This window comes from Sapajus apella, unplaced genomic scaffold (genome assembly GCF_009761245.1).
Source record: "Sapajus apella isolate SASKATOON/1434 unplaced genomic scaffold, GSC_monkey_1.0 scaffold17, whole genome shotgun sequence".
NCBI lineage: Eukaryota > Metazoa > Chordata > Mammalia > Primates > Cebidae > Sapajus > Sapajus apella.
Genome location: NW_022436957.1, coordinates 32,223,943 through 32,246,642, shown reverse-complemented (window position 1 = coordinate 32,246,642; position 22,700 = coordinate 32,223,943). Strand labels below are relative to the sequence as shown.

General features: G+C 44.1%; 1 pseudogene; it reads right to left on the bottom strand.

Annotated features, from left to right (window-relative positions):
* Positions 1 to 2,625: 2,625 nt before the first annotated feature.
* Positions 2,626 to 3,563, bottom strand: LOC116556810 (annotated as a pseudogene).
* Positions 3,564 to 22,700: the final 19,137 nt, after the last annotated feature.

The following is a 22,700-nucleotide window of genomic DNA, read 5'->3' as shown; positions in this document are numbered from 1 at the left end:
AAATTAACTCTAGATGGATTAAAGATTTAAACCTAAGACCTAACACCCTAAAAGAAAGAAAGAAAACCTAGGCAAAACCATTCAGGTTGTAGGCACAGACAAGGACTTCATGACTAAAACACCAAAAGCATGTAATCCCAGCACTTTGGGAGGCCGAGGCGGGTGGATCACGAGGTCAAGAGATCGAGACCATCCTGGTCAACATGGTGAAACCCTGTCTCTACTAAAAATACAAAATATTAGCTGGGCATGGTGGCACGTGCCTGTAATCCCAGCTACTAAGGAGGCTGAGGCAGGAGAATTGCCTGAACCCAGGAGGCGGAGGTTGCGGTGAGCCGAGATCGCGCCATTGCACTCCAGCCTGGGTAACAAGAGTGAAACTCCGTCTCAATTAAAAAAAAAAAAAAAAAAAAAAAAAAAAAAAAAAAAAAAAAAAAAAACACCAAAAGCAATTGCAACAAAAGACAAAGGGATCTAATTAAACTTATGAGCTTCTGCACAGAAAAAGAAACAATCATTAGAGTGAACTGGCAACCAACAGAATGGGAAAAAAAATTATAATCTACCCATCTGACAAAGTGCTAATATCTAGAATCTACAAAGAACTAAAGTAGATTTATAAGAAAAAAAAAAAAAACCCATTCAAAAGTGAGGAAAGGACATGAACAGACACTTTTCAAAAGAAGATATTATGAGGCCAAGAAACATATGAAAAAATGCTCATCATCACTGGTCATTAGAGAAATGCAAATCAAAACCACATTGAGATACCATCTCACACCAGTTAGAATGACAATCATTAAACAATCAGGAGACAACAGAGGCTGGAGAGGATGTGGAGAAATAGGAACACTTTTACACAGTTGGTGGGAGTGTCAATTAGTTCAACCATTGTGGAAGACAGTGTGGCAATTCCTCAAGGATCTAGAACTAGAAATTCTATTTGACCTAGCAATCCCATTACTGGGTATATACCCAAAGGATTATAAATTGTTCTATTATAAAGACACATGCACATGTATGTTCATTGTGGCACTGTTTACAATAACAAAGACCTGGAACCAACCCAAATGTCCATTGATGATAGACTGGACAAAGAAAATGTGGCACATATATACCATGGAATACTATGCAGCCATAAAAAATGATGAGTTTGTGTCCTTTGTAGGGACATAGATGAATCTGGAGACCATCATTCTCAGTAAACTGACACGAGAACAGAAAACCAAACACAGCATGTTCTCACTTGTAGGTGGGTGTGGAACAATGAGAACACACGGGCACAGGGAGAGGAGTATCACACACTGGGGTCTTTTAGTGGGTGGGAGGCTAGGGGAGGGACAGCGGGGCTTGGGGAGGTTGGGGAGGGACAACATTGGGAGAAATGCCTGATGTAGGTGATGGGGGGATGGAGGCAGCAAACCACCATGGCATGTGTGTATCTATGCAACAGTCCTGCAAAATTTGCACATGTACCCCATAACTTAAAATACAATTAGAAAAAACAAAACCAAACTTCAGTCTGTGGCCAAAGGTTCAAGAGCCCCTGACAAGCCAATGGTGTAAGGCCAAGAGTCCAAAAGCTGAAAAACTTGGAGTCTGATGTTCTAGGGTAGGAAGTATCCAACATGGGAGAAAGAAGAAGGCCAGAAGACTAAGCAAATCTGCTGTTCCATCTTCTCCTGCCTGCTTTGTTCTCGCCATGCTGGCAGCTGATTAGATAGTGCCCACCAAGATTGAATGTGGGTCTGCCTCTCCCAGTCCACTGACTCAAATTTTAATACCCTTAAAATTAAAGGAGAACACCCAAAAACAATACTTTGCATCCTTCAATCCAATCAAGTTGACAACAATATTAACCATCACAATGACAATTCTCTTGTTCATTCTTATCAAATAACAGCAATTTTGTGAGTTTTGATGGGAAATTATAAAGTATCCACCTCATAGTCCTAATTTGGCTCTTTCTGGCTTCTTTTTTTTTCTTTCTTCTTCTTTTTTTAAATTGTTTTGCAATTATATATTTACATTGGAAGCAGCCCTCACAGTATAGGTATATGAAGGCCAGACCTGAAGAACAGCAGCTATGACACCACAAACAAGGGGCTTAGGATACACAGTGCTTCTTTGTACATTTGTTTCCTTTAGATGGTCACATCCACTACCAAAGCTTTTTAGAAGGTACTTTCCATGATAGCTACAGGTCAAGGTCACACATTAAAATTGGCCCTAACTGGGTTTTTACTGAGTGTGAGAGTCTCTGACTCTCTTGGGAAGATCCCACCAGCCCTTTTCATCTTAGCAGAATGAAGGCAGTGCCCTCTGCAGCCCACTAACTTCAAAAGCTGAACTCGGACACCAAGGCAGGATGATTCACAAGCTCCATTCATTCAGGCCTTACTTCATCTTTCACTAGTTGCTGTGAGAGGAAATCCTTTTTCTTGGTTTTTTGTTTTTGTTTTGTTTTTTTTTTTTTTGTGAGACAGCATCTTACTCTGTCACCCAGGCTGGAGTGCAGTGACACAATCACTCCCAGGTTCAAGTGATTCTCATGCCTTGGCCTCCCAAATAGCTGGGATTACAGATGCCTGCCACCGCATCCGACTAATTATTGTATTTTTAGTAGAGACAGGGTTTCACCATGTTGGCCACCCTGGTCTTGAACTCCTGACCTCAGGTGATCTGTCCTCTTTGGTCTTCCAAACTGCTGACATTACAGGTATAAGCCACCACACTTGGCCCTTTTCCTTGGATTTTAAAGCTGAAAACAAGATCCTGGTGTTCGTGGTCTTGGGAGAAGACACCATGTCCCTGAGGCCAGCCCTCACCTGGGCTGTGTGAAGAAGGCATGGATCCGCTATGCCACGGCTTGTCTGACCACCTGCTCCAGTTCCTGAAAGGAAGCATTACTCAGTTGCTGGATGCTTGGAAATGTCTGGAGCAGAAGCGGCGCTTTAACCTTTCCAACTCCTGGGAGCAGAAGCGGAGCTTTAACCTTTCCAACTCCTGGGATCTGCTGCATGTTTCAAAGGAGTGACAGCAGCCGAGCTTGTTTCTTCCTAAGAAGCGAGTTCTTACTGGCCTCTATGGTTTGCTCTTGAAGCAACTGGATGACGAGGCAGGATGCTTCAATCTGGCTGGCCACTGGAAGCAGCACCATTCCAAGGTTCAGAACAGTAAACTTCTGTAAGTCTGGGAATTACTGTTCACTCATGCAGATTTTTTCAACAACTATAACTCCTTGAAGATTACTGGAATTGAGCCTCTTTCTGTAGCCATTTCCTGTCACCAAATCAGCTTCAGTGACATAAAGAATATGCCATCTGTTCGACAGTTAAAAGTCTGGTGTCAAGCCATCCTCGAAAATGAGCTTAATTTTCCCTTGCATCTCCTGCACCAGCTGTGACCCACATCATTTCTCATTGGCCACAACATGCCCCAAAGGCATATGCATGGGGCCCATGCCATCAGGGGGGTTCCTTTCCATGAGTGGTCTCCATCTAAGGAGGGAAAAGCCAGGCGGCACTTGAGCAGGCTCTCCCACACACGGCCCTACATTCCACTCCAAGCTGGGGCCTCTGGGGCAAGATCCCCTCTGTAGACAGAATTATTTGTCAAAGAACTGTCAAATAAGATTCTCTTTTTAATTACTAATAAGAAAACATAAAGGCCTGAATGAAGGCCAGGGTGGCTGGAGAGGGGTGTGTGGTGGTGTAAGTGGTAATGGCATTGGGTTCTAATAAGGGCAGAGGCATGATCAGATTTTAATTTTAAAAGAGTCCTGGGCTGGGCATGGTAGCTTACATCTGCAATCCCAATACTGGGCTAGACTGAGGTGGGAGGATCACCTGAGCCCAGGAGTTTGAGGCCAGCCTGGGCAACACAACGAGATTTCATTTGCCAATTATTTGTGGCAAAATAAATCCTCTAAGAACCAAGAAATTTCTGTCTTGGTGTCCATGTCCTTCATTTTCATCATGTGCCTAGCCCCCGACACCCCAGCTGGATCCACACCATGGCTCCTCAGTCGAGTTCTGAACCCAGACCAAGACAGCAGGGACCCTACCATCCCAGTCTAGAGGCCATGTTACTTGCGTCCTCGGCAATTCTTTTAGTTTCTTAACTTAAGAAAATCTTTAAAGGTCACTCATTTTCCTTTAATCACCAAAAAAGACTGCATTGACATGATTAAATTCCCAGGAATCTCCATTCTTTAGGGATGAACTATATGGGTGGGATCATTGTTTATAAAGGTGTCTTGAATTTGATGAACCTTATGACGAGTAAAGTACATTTTTAAAATTTTTATCTTCTAATTTCATCTTTTCTACAAACTTTCTGTCTGTCTGTCTCTCTGTCTCTGTGTGTGTGTGTGTGTGGGAGCGGGGTGGTGTATATATGGAGAGAAAGATTTATTATGAGAAATTGGCTTATGTCATTATGTGAGCTGAGGAGTCTTTGGTCTGCTATCAGCAAACTGGAAACCCAGGAAAGCCAGTGTTGCATTTTAATCCAAGTTCAAAGGCCTGAGAAGTAGAGGAGCCAATGGTCTAAATCCCAGCCTGAGTAGAGCAGAAGATGAGGTGAGATGTTCCAGCTTGAGCAGTGAGGCAACAAGAAAAGGGACAATCCTTCCTCAATCTTTGTTCTATTTGGGTCTTCAATGGATTGGATGATGGCCAACCACATTGAGAAGTGCAATCTGCTTTACTGAGCCCACTGACTAAAGATGGCAATCTCACAACCTCACAGACATACTCAGAAGTAAGTTTCAATCTGGGAATTCCTTGGCCCAGTCAAAGTGACATTAAAATTAACTATCACATTAAGTCTCAGTGAAAGGTACTTGAGTAGATGGTGGAGTCCGTATAAAGAAGCCTCTGATAAGAACTTCCCTAGGCAGCCCGCCTAGGAAAAAACTCAGAGGAAGTGCAAAGGTGGAAGGTACTACCTACTCAGTGGAAGATATAGCAGGATGTGCACAGTTGCAGGGTGTAGCCAGCCTAGGGGGGGATATGGGAGGATCTTCAGGAATGCAGTGAAAGTCGGCCAAAAGAAAGACCAAAAATGTAATGCAAGAATTAAGGATGCAGCCTTAGGAGGAGAAATAGTCGGAGATGTATGGATGCAGATGGCAGTCAGCTTAGCAGAAGACATGGAAGGAAGTGCATTGGGAATGAAAGCATTGGCCACTGGAGCACTCAGCAGGAGCATCTTGGTTGGGGAAATGACCAAACCAGGGGAGGTCACAACAGGAAATCCACTGGTAGAGGGAACATCCAGAGATAAGATTTAGTAGAGGTGTGGAGGGGTGGAATGTGCAGATTGCCTATGGGAGAATATGGTAGGAAGGATATGATTTTAGTGAGTTTCCATCCCAAGGTGAGAAATATTCAGGGCAAGGATAATTGTTTGGGGGATCTAACCTAAGAGAGAATAACATGAGGTACATGTTTGGAGGATATAGGCAGCCTAGGGAAGAAAACAGTAGAATTTATATTATGCAAGTTGGAGACAGCCTGGGGAGAATCAGCAAGAAGTGTATGGTTGGAGCAAGCATACAATCTAAGGCAGGACCTGGCAGAACGGGCATGAGAGGATGAAGAATTCAACATAGAGGAGACTTGGCAGGTCTTTCATGGGTAAAAGGTAGATTCAGCCTATGGGAAGATCTGGCAAGAAATGCAGAAGGAATGAAATCACTAGGGCTACATAAGGACAGGCAGGAAGTATACTGGAGGAGGGACTATTCATTATAGAGCAAATCTTGCAGGTAGTATATAAAGGTTGAAGTCAGTCTAGAGTAGGATATATTTAGAGGTGCACTGGTATGGGGTGCAGCCAGCCTAGGAAAGTAATAAGTAGAAAGTGCATGAGTGGATGAAATAGCAGCCAGCCTAGAGAAAGTCTCAGCAGGAGTTTCAATAGTGCAGGGTACAGCCAGCTTAGCAGTAAAGATGACCAGAGGTGTAGAGATGGAAGAAATAACATCTTGCCCAGGGAAATAAATGGTAGGTGAGCAGGAGGTATAATCCAGTAAAATACATGGCATGGAGGGCAGTAGTGCAGTATGTTGAAAGTCCAGGATATTACTTTCACCTATACACCAAGTCACAATTTTCCTTGATTCTGGCTGCAATTTGCACTCATATGTCTCCTGCAACTGACATAATATAAATTCTACTGTTTTCTTCCTTAGGCTGCCTATATGCTTGAATGTGTGCATTGATCAAGAATGAAACAAGCCTAGGATCAGACACAGTATAAGACTCATGTGTTCTTGGTGTAGTCAGCCTAGGAGAGAACAGAGAAACATTTGCATGATTCAAAGGAGCATTTAGCCCAAAGAAGTTATTGGTAAGGGGTTTATATGGTGATTGTGCAACCAGCATAATAAATGACATCCTATACGGGGCATGATTGAGGACACTTCCAAACTAGTAGGAATAATCTGAATGAGTACAGTGGCAGAGAGTCCATCCAGCCTAGCTCACCACCAAGGAAGTGGTGCATAGATGAGGCAAACACCAAGCTAACTGGAGGATCAAAGATGAAATGCATGTGTAGAGGCTGTAGCCAGCTTAGGGGAGGGACTGCCAGGATGTTTATGGGGAAAGGGAGAATCCAGCTTTGGGGGAGACTTGGAAGGAGGTGCAAGGGTGAAGGTGCAGTTCACCCAGGAGCTCGAGGATGCATAGTTTCCAGGTGCAGCCGGCATAAGAAAAGATATGGTAGAAGGTGTATGTGTGCCTGGTGCCACCAGCTTAGGTAACAATCAGGCAGAACATGCATGGGTGAAGGGTTCAACCAGATTATTTAATCACATGGCAGGAGATGTATGAGTGCAAGTTGCAGCCAGAATCAAGGAAAATTGTTACTTGGTGTATAAGTGGAAGTAATATATCCAACCTGGGGGAGATCTTAACAGAATGTTCAAGGGAGGAAGAAGCCCCCATCCTGGGAGAAGCCCTGGCATGGTTTTAAGGTTCAGCTATGTCAGGGAATTCCCAGGCAAGAAGGGCATGTATGTAGAAAGCATCAGACCTAGAGAAGGATCACTGAAAAGTGGATAGATGGAAGTCACATACAGCATTAAGAAAGTCATGGAAATATGCGCAGAGGTGCAGGGTGCAGCCACCCGTGGAATGGCCCCTGGAAGAAGTGCTTGGGCCATGAAATCAAGGAGCCTAAATGAGGTATTATAAGGAAAACATGGATACATGATACAGGTAGACCTGAGAAAGGCCAGGCAGAATGTGCATGGATAGAGAGAACATCAAGCCTAAAGAAGAGCTTGGAAAAGAGTGGATATATGGAGAAAGCAGCTAAGTTAGAGATAACCCAGAAGGAAGTACTTGAATTGAGAGATCTTTCAGTGTAGGTAAAGCAAAACAAAAGAAGCCTGGGTGGAGGGTGCAGACTACCAATGTGAGGATTTCCATGAGATTGACAAGGGGAGGGAGCATCCAGATAGAACATTTATTTGCCTGAGGTACATGTATAGAGAAAGCAGCAACTCTAAGAGATACTCTTATCTACCTAGCAGTTGGTGCATAAATAAGAGAGTACATGAATATAAAGAGAAGGATCCAACAGAAAGTGAAGGGGTGGTATGAGAAGCCAGTCTAGGGAGAACCTGTCAGGAATTGATTAAAAGTCCAACCAAACAGAGGGAGGACTGGTCAGGGAGTACTTTAGTGCAGGAAACAGTAAGCCTAGAACAAAACATTAAAGGAAGTTAATTGGTAGATAGTGCTGCCATCATAGAGAAGCAGCCAGTAGGAGGTGTATGGGAAAAGAGTGAAGCCATCCTAGGGGTGTATTATGATTACATTGTGGAACCTGCCTAAGAAAGGACATGTTAGGTTATAAATGGAAGCAGGATGCAGTCAGCTTAACAAAAAACCCAGCAGGAAGTGCATAAGTGAAGTGAGCATCCTGTCTAGGAGAGGCTAAGACTGAGAGTGCATGCATGCAAAATGCATCTAGTCGAGGGAATAATCCACAAATTTATGTGTGGAGTTTGCAACACGGCTGTCATGGGGCATCCTCGCTTAACAGAGGGCTTGGTGGGAAGTGTATGAGATGAAGGTTGAGAGGGGCTAGGGAAGGATTCAGCAGGCGGCATTCATTAATGGTGGATGCAGCCACCCTAAGTGAGAGTTGAGAGGAGATTTAAGAATGGAGGGATCAACTAGTCTAGAAGAGAACTTGGGCTGAGGTGCAAGAGTATAGAGTGAAGCTTTCCGTGTTATAGTTTCCTAGGGCTGCTGTGACAAATTACCAAAAATTTGTTAGCTTAAAACAGCAGAAATTTATTCTCTCATAGTTTGGGATGCTAGAAGTCTGAAATCAAGTGTTGGCAGGGCCATGCTCCCTCCAAAAGCTCTAGGGGTGAATGTTTCCTTGCCTCTTACAGCTTCTGGTAGCCATGACTACTTCCCAGATTCCTTGGCTGCATCACTCCAATCTCTGTCTCCATAGTCACACTGCCCCCTCCCCTTTATGTGTCTTCTCCTCCTCTGTCTGTGCCAAATCTCCCTCTGGTTTTCTTGTATAAGGATACTTTTCACTGGATTTAGGGCTCACTCAGATAATCCAGAAGGATCTTATCTTAGGGATCTTTAAAGTAATTACATTTGCCAGTGTATTTTATCCAAATAAGATTATATTCACAGACTCTGGAGATTAGGACATGGACATATCCTTCTTGGGGTCACCATTCAACCCACTACCCCTGTCTCGGGTAGTGAAGGGCAGAATGTGCATAAGTGGAGTGGAAGCTGTAGCCAATCCAGGGAATGATACGGCAAAAGGTACATGGCTAAACTATGTAGGTATCCCAAGTAAGACCTAACAGGAAGTGCATGGGTAGAGAGAACACCCAGCCTATGAATGAATTCAGTAAGTACATGTGTAATTGAAGCAGCCAGCAATGAAGAGGAGTCAGAACAAGTTGCACAGGAAAGCCAAGACTAGGAGAAGATACAGAAGAATATACATGGGAATTAGAAACATCCATCCTTAGGAAGAATTCACTAGAATGTGGATGGAAGAAGGTAACATCCAGCTTAGGAGAGCATATTGCAGGAAGTGTATGTGTGAAAGGAGTATCCAGTCAAGTGGAAGACTCAGGAAGAGGTGCATGGGCAAAGGGTACATACAGCCTAGATAAGGACATGGCAGGATATGCATTGTTAGAGGGAGGATCCAGCACAGGTAGGACTTGTTATAGGGTACATGAGAGAACAATCAGATTAGGAACAAGAAGTGTATGGATGAATGGTATGGCCAGTCTAGCAAAGGATGAGGCAGGATATACAAGGTACATATGTGGAGGTAACAGGCAGCTTAGAGGAATACTAGGGGAAAGTATATTATCAAATACTCCAGCCAACCTAGGTTTGAGCTCTATTGGAAGTACCTGTGTGGAATACAGAGGCTTTCCTGTGTAGGAAATGAGAGTATTATTTGGGTGAAAGGTGCAGCCAGCGTAAAGCAGGAATTAGTAGGAGGTCCATGGGTGCATGGTGCAGTCAGACTAAGAAATAATCCTTCAGGAAGTGTATGGTTGAAGTGTCTATCTAGCACAGGAGAGGAGTAGGAAGAAGGTACAGTGAGAATGATACAGCCAGCACAGGGGAGAGCATGGCAAGAGGTGCATGTTGAAGCCAGGTCAGGAAAATACCCCACATGTAATGCAAAAGTGAAGGATACATCCAGTATAGTTGAAAACCTGGAGGAAATTGCATGGGTGGTGTGTGGTGGAATAAATGCATTAGTAGAAAGAGTAACCAGCCTAGATTTTGGTCTGGCATTGGTGGATGAAAGATCCAGAATAATGAAGGACTCAGTATTGAGTATACGAAGGATGGTAAAGCAGACCTAGGAAGAACTCATCAAGAGTTGCATGGGAGGTAGGATCATTAAGCTTCGGGTTGGAATCAGCATGAAGTATGTGGGTGGAGGGGCCATGCAACCTGGTGGAGATCGGGAAGATGATATCTGAAGAGGATGAACCAACCTAGGAGAGGGCTCAGTATTATATGAATGGTTAGAGAGAACATCATTAGAGAAAATTTTTGGCATAGAGGAGGAATTGGGGAATAGTGGGTGGCTCAAGGTTACATCTAGTCTTGGTTAGGACGTGGCAGGATGTTTGTGGGAGGAAGGAAAATCCAGTCTAGATGATTTGGCAGAAATTTGGGTGGAGAGGGAAGATTGCCAATGGTATAACTTGTCAGGAAAAACATAGTTGGAGAGCATAGAAAGCTTATGGGATAACATTGCAGTAGGTTTATGAGTTTACGATAAAGACATTCTGGCTGTAATGAAAGGGTGTAGGAAACTCACAGTATAAAGGAGGGCATGTAGAGGGAACATTCAGGCAAGTGGAGGTCCCAGCAAGTGCTATATGTATGTGTGCACTCCATGCGTATGTACAGACTATGGTAGGGCACTTAGGAGGTGTAATGGAGGTAGGAAAAGGCAGCCTAGGGGAGAACCCCATAGGAGGTTTAGGAGTTTTAGGAGAGGGTGAAGCCTAAGCAAAGACATGGCAGGAATTGGGTGAGTGAGGGAGATCCAGGCTAAGGGAGTACTCAGCCGTTAAGTGCATTTGTGGCATTTTCAGCAAGCCAAAGGGACGGTAGTCAGGAAAATTATGACTAGAGCATGCACCAGCCTAGGTAAGGACCCATCAGGAAGCTTAAGGTTGAAGCCAGCCTGGAGTGGGGTGTACCAAGAGGTGCATAATTTGGGAGGTGTAGCCAGTCTAGGAAGGAACTAGCAGTAACTGCATTGTCAGTTGGACGTTGCTAGATTTCCATGAGGGAATGTGCAGCTAGCCTCACAGAGAAAGCTGTAGGAAGTGCATCAACAGAGAGTGAAGCTGGAGTAATAGGGTATCTGGCAAAAAAAAAAAAAAATGCAGGGATATTGTTTGTATTTGAACTACTGGAGGGTTAAGCATGAATTTCAAGGGTTTGTAATAGAGTCAAAATTGATAATTCAGCATGATGTGTATGGGAGGAGGGAGCATCTAGCCTAGTCCAGAGGGCTGGCAGAACATGTGTGGTTGGTGAAATTATCAACGTAATGCTATCTGCGGCAAAATGTGTATATGTGGAGGGTGTGGCGAACCTAGGGAATCACTAGTATGCAGTGCAAGGGAACAGGCAATGTCCAGTCTAAGGGAGGACTTGAGAAGAGGTACATGGTTGACAATGCAGCCATCATATGGAAGAACCTGTCCTAAAGTTCATGAAAGGAGGATGCTGCCAGTGTAAGGGAAGACTCAGCAGGAAGTGTATGGATGCAGGGTGCAGGAAGCAGATGAGAGGACATCCAGGAGATTGAAAGGTGGAAGGAGTAGCATGTCTAGCGGAAGATTCAGTAAAAGGAACGTGAGTGAAGTGTGCAGACATCCTTGGAGAAAATCTGGCAGGATGTGCACAGATGTGAATGGCATACATTCTACCTCAGAATCCTGTCAGAATTCATGGGAGGCTCTAGGATTGAGTAATTATGGGAGGGTGCAGCCAGCTTCAGGAAAGACGTGACACAAAGTGGATTGTTGGAGGGTACAACAAGTCTAGGAAAAAAAAAACTGACATGAAGTTAAAGGGTGGAAAGGGTATTCAGCCTAGGATAGGATTCAGAAGGTATGTTTTTGCAGGATGCAGCTGCTCTCAAAGAGGACCTGGCAAGACTTTCATAAGCAGAGAATATAGCAAGTCTAGGGGAGAACATGGCAGGAGGTGCAGAACAAAAAGCATGATACAGCCTTGTGGGAGGAAAATGCAGGAAATGCACGGGTGGAGGAAGCATAAAGGCCCATAAATAGGTACATGGGTGGATGATGCAGATATCCTAAGAATACCTGGCAGGAGGTGCAGAGTGGCAGAGTGCAGCCAGCTAAGTTAAGGACATGTCAGGGGTGCAAGGCTGCAGGACCTGGCAGGATGATCAAGGAACCAATCTAGTAAGGACCAATCTAGTAAAGCCCTAAATAGTAGATTCAGAATTAGAATGCCTGGAATGGAAAGCTAACAGAAAACCCACATATGTGTCATTCATGACAAAAAGCATATCATGTGGCACAGGCAGAGAGTGGCAGAGGCCCAATATAATCAAATTGTCACTGACTGTATGGCTTCATCCCTTGAGAAATTGTGTGTACAGATGATAAAGGCCAGTGTTTGGTAAAGGTGCACAGATCACACCTAATTAGGGCAACTTTGATGTTTGGAAAACTTATAAAGGAAGTTTTTCTTTTGTGCCCAAAGTACCCTGGGACCCTAGTGTCCCAAGGGTTCATATGCCTATCTGGCCATGAACAAAAGCAGATAATGGAGATTATCTGGGAGAGGCAGGTCAGTGTATTAGTACAAAGAGCTTATTTCTTGCTAAGCTGTCTGTGATAGAATTGTAATGTGATCCTGATTTATTTGATTTGGCATGTGCAGAGATGTGCAAAATAAGAATAAGTATGGGGAATGACATTAGTCTACTATGTGAGATATCCCAGGAAGACCTTTCCTGAATGGAAAAATTATCTTGCTTCAATTTTTCTAACCCAATGGCGACCATGCAGGAGTCAGTCAACAAACAAATCTTAAGCAATTTGCAATGCAGGGAATCCTGAAGAATCAGGTAGACAGCATCAAACTCTGCCAACTGGGCCAACTCTCATGTCTATTCCTTGTGACAGAGGAAGCAGTAGCAGTGTGGTATGCCACCACTCACCACTGATTCCTACCATGTGGGATGGTGGCCCTACCATTGGTGAGGCACATTGACTTCCTATGCCAGACACTTGATCTCAAGGGGCTCCCTAGATCACTACTAGGAATGATATGATGTGCACCTACATCCTTAATAGGTGTGGCTAAGGGACTGAGGACATGGGAAACCAATTCTTCAGAAGTTTAGAAAGGCCTAACTGTATCTCTAACCTACTACTTCCACTTAAACGAAGAGGATTCTATGGTCATGCCTAGCCCCTTGGCATGGAGTCTCTAGCTTAAGGCATAATAAGGATTTGTGTCTGGAGGCCAACTAGAGCTGAACCAGGTAGGGCCTCAGTTTCCAGAAGGGCCAGAATTTGTTTATATATGTGCCATTGGAGGAAGTTACTTATTCCAAAAACCCATGGGCAGCCACTTAACACCATACCTGTTCCAGAGGCTCCAAGAGGCATAGTCCTTTGTAGCCAAAGCCTTGATTTAAAAGTTGGACCTCAAGGGAACAAAGGTCAATGCCTACTGTAAAGTTACCTGAGTATTAATATTTGTTGTGAGAGGCCTTAATGGAAGAAGTTTGTTTTGCATATGACCTCATATATGGGTCCAATATAATGAATACATGTGAGATGTGTTGGTCTTGAAAGACAAAGAGGCTCAGGAGATCTTGGGCCTATTTAAGTGTCTGTGGTACCTTGAAGGGGGTGAGTAATTGGTGTTTTACTGAGCCCAGAATAGAAAAACTCTCTGATGACTACAAGATGTCCAATAATTTTATCATCTTTGCAGGTCCTTGTATTTCATACATGTCCATTTCCTATCTTGGAGGTGACGTGTAAGGGTATGTAAGCCCCTTGTAACATTTTGAGAGGGTCTCCTAAGTCAGATGTCATCTACATAGTGCCAAAAGTGGGAATGCTGTAAATTAATGAATTATAGGTCTTTCCTCCAGAGTTTTGTGCTATGGCCAGGCTGCCGAGGTAGTCTATAGATAATCCAGTGAATGTATATTGTGTGTCCTCAAAGGAGAAGGCAAAATGTGGCTGTGAATCTTTGGTAATAGATATTGAGTAGAAAATACTGACTGGATATGTTACCACAAATAAATCACTAGGTGAACCCTGATACTAATAACTTCAATAATCTTAGGAACAGGTGCCTCAATGGACAGAACAAATGCATTGAGGTGGCAGTAATCTACACTTAGGCACCATTCTTGTTTGTCTGCCTTTTGCTTTGATCAGATACTGCAACTAAAAAGAGAGATGATAGGAACCACAATTCCATCTTTTAAAGATTAAAATAATAGGCCTGAGCCCAGCTTCACATTGTCATAGCTTGTATTGAGGCTTATTGACAATTTTAAGGGGAGGCAGAGGGACTATGATCTCTCCTTGAGCATGTCTCATAGCAAATAGTACAGATTTTGGCTTGTTCCAATTTAAGAGGTGGCCCTAAAGTATTCGGTGTTCACACTTATGACTAGATGGGCCAGAGACAGAGTGGATATTGCAAGGAATCTAAGAGATCCCATTGTAACATTAAGTGGAACCCATATGCCTTTAATGGGGTGACCCAATATTTTAAATAGATTGCATATATATATATATATATATATATATATATATATATATATGTGAGAAAAAGAGAGGGTACCAAGAGTAACTGTTATCTCTATCCCTATATCTAAAAGAACCAGAAAATATTGGCTATTCTTTGAGCTACAATGAATCACTTGGGTAGTATGCGGGCAATTTTCCTCAGGCAGTGAGACAAGCTTTGGGGACCTGCTGTCTCCTTCAGGAGGGAGTCAGGTGGTTGCCATTGTTGAAGGTCAGGACATGGTACTAGAAACCCATTAACCAGGAACTGGAAGTGCCTTTCTTCTTCTCAGTCGGGCGTCTCCTATCCAATATTTTGGGCCAAACTGACGAAAAGAGAGGGGAACTTTCCCTGCTGCATGAGTTTCAAAGGTATCTAGCAGGTTTTTTGGTTGTTGGAGTTTATAAGCAGGCTGGCCAATTTTTTTTTTCCATGAGAGATACCCATGTCTCTAATTTGCTAATACATACGTCTGTCAGGGAATGATGTTTTAGAGTCCTATAGTGTCTCAACAGATGCTAACTTCATATTATTTGGAAAAGGTCCCAACTCTGTCTCTGCCTTGTTTTCCTATTCACTCTTCTTCCCAGTGATTTTTATAGTGTATTTATTTATTTATTTATACTTTAAGTTCTGGGGTACATGTGCAGATCCTGCAGGTGGTTTTTATCCTTTGGTCATTTACTACTAGTGGCAGTATTTTGGTGTTGTAGCCCTGCCTATAGGTTGCTGTCTCCTGTTCTAAGGTGTCCCAGTCAGTCTCCCCAGGGTTGGAGTCTACCTCCATGAGGGCAACTGTGGCACTGCCTGATTTGTTCTTATGCTTGTTTCTAAAATCAAACCTCTTGGTCTGGTGATTCACTATTTCACACTATTGTTCCTTCTGGACAACCTTCACAGTACAACAGCCAGTTACCATAGGCACTTCTGGGGACATTGTAAATATGTAAGAAGTTAACTGGAGATTTCTTTACCCTGACTGAAACACTCTAAGGACAGTTGCTCAGGGAGGACTCAGCTTTTGGAGCTCTATCATAATTTAGATTGGAGAATCAGAGCAGTACCTGACAGTCATAATAAAATGTGACAGCTGCTAAAACACAAGCCAGCAGTGCCATTTCAGGCACTATTTACTCTGTTGGATTTAGTTAGAAAGCCAAGAGCAGTCTAAAGGCATATCATCCTCATCAACCACCAAACCACCCTGCTCAATACAAAAATTGTTTAAAAATATAATCGAGATAGGGCAAAATGTTAGACATGAAGACAACTGCCTTTGAAAGGAGTATTTATTACTCACAGTTCCCCTAAGGACAAGAGGCATGGCATGTCACACAGAGACACAGAGGGTCACTCACAAGGAGAAGCAGAGAGAGGAAAATGATATTTCTGGCCATACACTTTATGTGAGATCCTCCCCTACCCTCCCACGCATCTTCTGCTAAGCCTCCCTTTAGTCTGGATACTCTATAAATGAATGTAACTTTTGCAAATTACTCACTTAAACTGGCTATACTCTCAATCTATGCACTCCATGCCATTTCCTCCTCAAGCTGTCTGTATTACCTATTAATGCCCCGTCTCCCAAGTCTTACTTAAAGCTGGATGTTAACTCCACTCCTGAACTTCCTGCTAGATCCTGTCCTAGGCCCAAAGCAAACTTCATTCATCCACTTTCTACTATGTTCTCTTCTAGACTTGATATACACTTCATCCATTTCCTCTTGCCAAATCTACCCCTAGATTTGATGAATCCTCCAACCATCAACAGTCTGGGTGGCCTCTCATAGCCTTGCTACACTTTCCATCTATACACCTCTTGCCATGCAATGCCACAGGCTGACTTCTCCCTCTAGCCATTCACTCTCTGTCAGATCATCCAACAGGCTTGTATCATTCATCTTTGCTCCTTCAGCTAATTCCTTTCCTGTTTTGGCTACATCCCTCCACTCATCCCTCCACGACTTGTCATGTCATTCCCTAGGGTTTCCACTGGCTTCAAGCACACACCTACTGTAGGTTCCTCCCTTCACTAGATGATCCTTCTACTATGTATTCTCTTAGGAGATATATATAATTTTTCATCCAAATATTTATTTGTTGGAAGTTCTTCCTTTCCTATGAATGCTTCCTCCATTCCTGTAGTACTGCTGGGCTTTCCCTAAAGCCAGCTGTACTCACCACTACTGAATCTGATATTGGGTCCCTCTATAGGCTGGTTGCATTCTCCATTCATGCAACTCCTGTGTGTTTTTCTCCTAGGCTGTATACTCCCATCACCACATACCTCCTGCTTACTCTTCTCATGGGCTAGATACTATCTTGATCCATTCATGACAGCACAATACCTCCCCTGTGCTGGCTGCATTATCCATCCATGAACATCCTTTTGATTTCTCTCTTTTTTAAAATTTATTGATTTAACTTTAGGTTAAATATCTATATCTGGCATTTCTCCCCATGTTATCTGGTTGCTACCTCTACCCAATTACCTCCTCAGAAGACTCCCTAGAATGACTCCATCCTTTCTCATAAAACCTTTTCTGGGTCCTCATCTAGGCTGAATATTCCATATATCCATGATACTCTTGCACATTCTTCCTCCCATCCTTGATACCCACTCTCCCCATGTACCACCAGTTATGCCTTACTTAAACTGGCTATATTCTTCAGCTATAAACATTTTGCCTCTACCTACAAACATTTTTCCTAGACTGAATGCACTTTCCACTAGTGCAACCACTTCAGGGTCCTGTCCTCGGCTGGATGCCCCTTCCAACAATATACTTTCTTCCAGAACTTCCTCTAGATTTGCTGTGTCTTACAATAATGCACTCTCTCCCAAGACTTTTTCCACCATGGAGTCTCCCTCCACTGACATACCATCTGATAATTTCTCTTCTAGGCATGCTGCAACCTCAACCTATAGCACCAAATGCACAACTCTCTTCTAAGTTTACACACTTCCTGCTGAAGTTTTTTTTTTTTTTCTTTCCTAAGCTGGATGTTTTCTCCACCTATGCATCTCTTACAATGTTCTTCTCTGGGTTGGGTGCTCACTTGACCCGTGGATTTCTTATCAAGTCCTCCCATAGAGCCCTTCCTCCAAACGTGCATCTCCTGCTGAATTTGTCCCTAAGCTATATATTTTCATTCATATATTTCTTGCTATATCCTTCCCAAGGCTGGAGGATCCCTCTAACTATGGACTTCCTGGTATGCCCCTCTCAGACTGGCTACAACCTCCAGCCATGTACTAATTATCAATCTCTCCTTTAGGCTAGCTGCACCATCTACATATGGACTTCCCAATGAGTTTACACCTAGTCTGGATGTTTCCTCTACCCACACACCTGCTGTTGACTTCTGCCCATCTCAAATGCATAAATCTCTAGTCAACTTTTTAATTTTACATTCCCAAATTAAGTTCTCTATGAAAAATGATATAAATAATTAAACTTTCACAATATCTTTAACATCTAAAACTTTCTTTGTGGTTTTCCATGTAATTCCTGGAATCTCACAAAAATTTGTTCTTTCAATTTATGGATAGCACTGTGTTAAAATATTTAGGTTTATTGGTTATTACTAATGAGCTGTTACATTAAAGCTTGTCATCTCCAGATAATTTTTTCAGTTTACTCTGATGCTTCTCAAAAGGTTCTGCAACCAAATAAAAACCAGAGTTCTTGTCTTTGATGACAAAAGACAATTTGACAGCTTTGAGGAAAAAGGCAGTATCCCCAGTACTAGTGCTTCGAAGAATAGTCTCTCTGGTACACACTTCAGCTAACAGAACCTTCTGATGACACATAATCACCTTTAAGACCATGACAGTGAACAGAGGCAGTCCTCAAAAACACCTTAGTTGAGAAGTAGTTTCACACAGTTTTTTTTATCCTAGCCTGCCCAGCCTTCATCAAATAAAACAGAAATGAAAGTAATTGAGAGCAAGTTATTTAGATGCTTTGCTAGATATCCAATAGACCCTAACATCTTAGTACTGAAGACTAGTTTCTGTTTTCTAGAGAAAAACATTAATAGTTTTTCCCCAAGGCCCACTTCTCCAGACAGAATAGAGAAAGAACAAAACAACAGGTAAGGAAGGCTGGGCTCTTGCCCTCAATGTACTATACATACTCATCATGTGACTTTGAGCGAGCTAATTAACATCTTTGAATCTTGGTGGTCACATCTGTAAAAATGGATACTAGTAATGTCTGTGTAGGATTAGCAAACCTGTTGCCCAGTTTAGGTATGTGAGTTAGGAGTTTGTAATCTGCACCTTAGGTAAATAATGCAGTTGATAATTTCTTTTACTTGAATCCTATTTTGGGGTTCCAAAGACCTTTTGTAAAGAGTCTTTCACACCTGTAATCCCAGCAGTTTGGGAGGCCAAGGCAGGAAGATCACTTTAGGTCAGCAGTTTGAGACCAGCCCGACCAACATAGAAAAACTCCTCCTCTACTAAAATTATAAAACTAGCCAGGCATGGTGGCGCATGCCTGTAATCCCAGCTACTCAGGAGGCTGAGACAGGAGAATAACTTGAACCCAGGAGGTGGAGGTTGTGGTGAGCCGAGATCACCCCATTGCATTACAGCCTGGGCAATAAGAGTGAAACTCTGTGTCAAAAAGTAAATAAGTAAAGAGTCTTCCCATCTCCCTCAGAACACATGTGCAATATCTGTCACATACAAGGACCAGGAAATCTGAGCCTTCAAAATGCTTCTGTTGCAAAGGATGCTCTCTCTGGAAGGCCAGTCTGGTAGCCAGACCTTGTGTTAATGCCAGGACCAAGCCACCATTACCCTCCAAGTCCCCTACCTCCATGCTCAACTTTGGTGCTCATCTTTCCTCACACATGATGTTTTCTGCAGTCTTTACGCAAGTCTGGCCCTGACCTGCCCTGACACTGCTTGTGATCACTGGCCCGGGTGGCAGCCACAGTCACCCCAGCCTCTGTCCTTGCTCACTTGGGTATTAGATTTCTCACTCTAAATAGGACACTGGCCGCAAATGCTGTTCTGTCCACAGGGCACAGGCCAGAGGGATTCCTTCTTCATCTTTCCCTCCCATCTATTAGAAATGCACACAAGGCCCAAACATGGGTGGGCTCATGCCTTTCCAGCGACAGCAATTCTCTCTGCCTCCCTGCCTCCCGAGTGTAGGATTCCTTACACATGTGGAAGGGGGATCTGGCAGGGTGCTGCATTAGCCTGATGCTATTCTGGCTGTGGCCCCCATGTTTCCTGTGAATCCCACAAGCACAGCTGAGCATAATTCTTAAAGGGATGGCAATTACTCCTGTTGCTAACTCTCCCATGCCCCTTGACTCTGCAGAGGGCTTGCAACAGGGGCTCATCCAAGGTCAACCTCCAAACTCCACCTCAGACATGAAACAGAGTCTGAAACAGCCCAGAAGCCTGGTCATTACGGGGTCACAGTGACCATTATTGCATAGTGACTGCATAAACTGTAAGGTGACCACCTGACTACACAGAGGGACTCACCCTCCATGGGCCACCCACCTACCACGGCTTCTCTTGCCTTGAATGAAGCCCCCAGATGTTCATTCCAGTGAAGTATCCAGGACATTATGTCTAGTTCTACAATCAGCCACAGCCATAAACAACATCAACAGCTTTTAAACACCAGACAGCTACTTAGCCAACATGTCAAGATCTGAGGAAAAAGATCAGTTCCCAGCCATTACCCATCCTAGAGGCACCACTTCTGACTGGAGGACACTGAACTAGCAGAAACCCATACCCTGAACACAAAGATGTTTCACTTTGGGAAGTGGAGGGGACTCTGCTGTTGCCATGAAGGGATCAGCTGAAGGAGACTCCCCACCTGCAGCTGCTGGGGAGAGGCCTGCTTGCTGCTCACATGCACAGGAGAGAAAGTGACAACCTGGGCTAAGGCTGGAAATGCTTTACAGCTCTCCATAAGGAATCATGCAGCGGTGGGATGGACATCTTGACAACGAGTTCCCTTGGAATATGAGGTTCACTGGACATGAGGTGGCAAGAAAGGCTTCTGGGATTCAGACAAGCACATCTCCCAAATGGCCCAAAAGACAACCCCAACACTATTTCCTTCCTTCTCAGGACACTCCTCTGAATTAGCCAAAGGCAAAGCTAGGTCCTTCTTAGACAGAAGCAGAGAGAGAGAGAGCAAGTCATCAGGGAGGAGGTGCAGAGGGGACACTGGAGTGGGGATTGTTTGACTCGTCCCTCTGTTCCTGTCTTCTGCTCCTGGGCACACTCCTGTCTCTCTACAGGGCTAAGCAGGATGTGGTTCTCACAGCCATGGCCCACATGCCAAGTGGTCACCTGAGAACCAGGCCCACTGCACTTTGGGGAAGCCCGCCTGTGAGTCTGCTGTTAGGGAAGGAGACAGATGCAGCTGTTTATTAAGGGTGACCCTGTGCATGCACTGTGTGGAGCAGCAGTTTACAGCCCCAACTGGGCTCAATCTCAGAAAAATACACATATGGAGGAACTCTTATTATCCCATTTACACATGAAGAGATCTGCTCAGAGGGAGAAATGAAGGTCCAGTATCATCACATGGCCAAAAAGTGGTGAACTGGGATCTGAAACCAGGCCCTCAGCTCCCGTTTTTGAAACCGGCTGGGCAGCCTCTGACCAACCATCTGTGAAACACCAGCAGGCAGCGGACTGTGGCCCCCGAGGACCCAAGGACCAGGTGACAACCTAAAATGTGGACACTCACAGGCAAGGGGACAGATGGCTACAACACCTGATGTGACACCTTTTTTAAACTTTGCACAGAACAGGAAGTTTTGAAAAGGATTGCCTGTGCTTTAGAGGCCATTGCTTGGGACAGAATTATTTGTATACCTCTTAAAACATATATGCAGTCACTGATAATTCTTTGGTGTTCTATGTAATATATGGTCATTATAATGAATAGGTATTTAATTTAAAAATGAGATTGTTAATCGTGTTTTAAATGAAATACATTTATAATTAAGCTGATTCATTAATAATTAACCATTAACAATTTCTGGAATTGCCCATCTTAGGCCAGATCATAGGTTTTATATAATCTCATGATTTATTTTACCAGTGTCCTAAAGAGAGGACAGAAAAATATATTCACAGCACTAGCTACGAATCCCTGCCTCAAGTCCTCTTTCATAATAAGGGAGGGTATAAAGAAGTAAGAAATGCAATCCAGCAGGCCATCATTTCTTTTTTGCATTTTTCATGATGGCTTCTCCTTCACTCCTCAACGTCTGTGTAAAGCCCCTGTCCCATTAAGTTCATGCCAGCCAGTGTACACCCTCTCCACCCACCCCTGTGGCCACCGCCGTCTGACTTCAGACTTTTCCTATCCTGAATAAAGCCTCCAGCACCTCAGTCAGAGATTGCAGCTCCATCCCAGGCCCCAGCATCAGGCTGGGAATTCAACAAGCCTCCGAGGCCCCCAGCCAACTCCCTGGCCTCACAAGCCATTTCCAGATAAGAGGCAATGAGGAAGTCTCTGTGTCTACCCCAGCCAGTTCCTCACACCAGGGCCAGTGCTCTCATCATCACCATTGGAAACTGCTCCTTCTAAAATCACAGATTCAAACACTCCACACACTGGCCACCCCTTCAGCTCTCTAGGGATAGCATCTCCTAGATGTTTCAGACACCTCACACCCAAAGTGACGGACATTGAGAGGAGTCAGAAGCACTGTCATGGATTTACCCAGTTTAAATGGGCAGAAGGAAGCAGACTGGGGTCTTTTATCTATGGGAATTTTGGCAGCTGGAAGAGGTTGCTAATGAAGTCCTGCATGGTTCTCAAACTCAGGAACCTCCCTCCTTCTTCTCCTCCTCTCCAAAACTCAGGAATCCTTCCTCTTTTTCTTCCTCCTCTCTGAAACTCAGGGATCCTTCCTCTTTCTCCTCCTGCTCTCCAAAATTCAGGGATCCTCCCTCTTTCTTCTCCTCCTCTCCGAAGCTAAGGAACTCTCCCTTCATCTTCTCCTCCTTGGGTTAGGGCACTTCTTCTGCCTGAGATGGGGTGTCAACTTCCAGCTCCAAGATCTATCTAAGCTGTTCATCCATTTGCAGTGTGCCCTCTGCACGTGTTCCGGGGTGATATGCACACTGCAGCTCTTCTCGGCCTCCTGGCCTGCCTGCTCCAGGATGTTGGCCATCAGGTACTCCAGAACACCAGCCAGGAAGACAGGTGTGGTTGTGCTCAGACGCCGGGCATACTGACTTTCTCGCAGGGGGCGTTCCACGTGGCTGACGGGAATGTGCAGCTCTGCTCTGCTGGTACAGGAACGGCCGCTGTCTCCTAGGCCTACAGGAGCTGTGACTGCTTTTCTTTC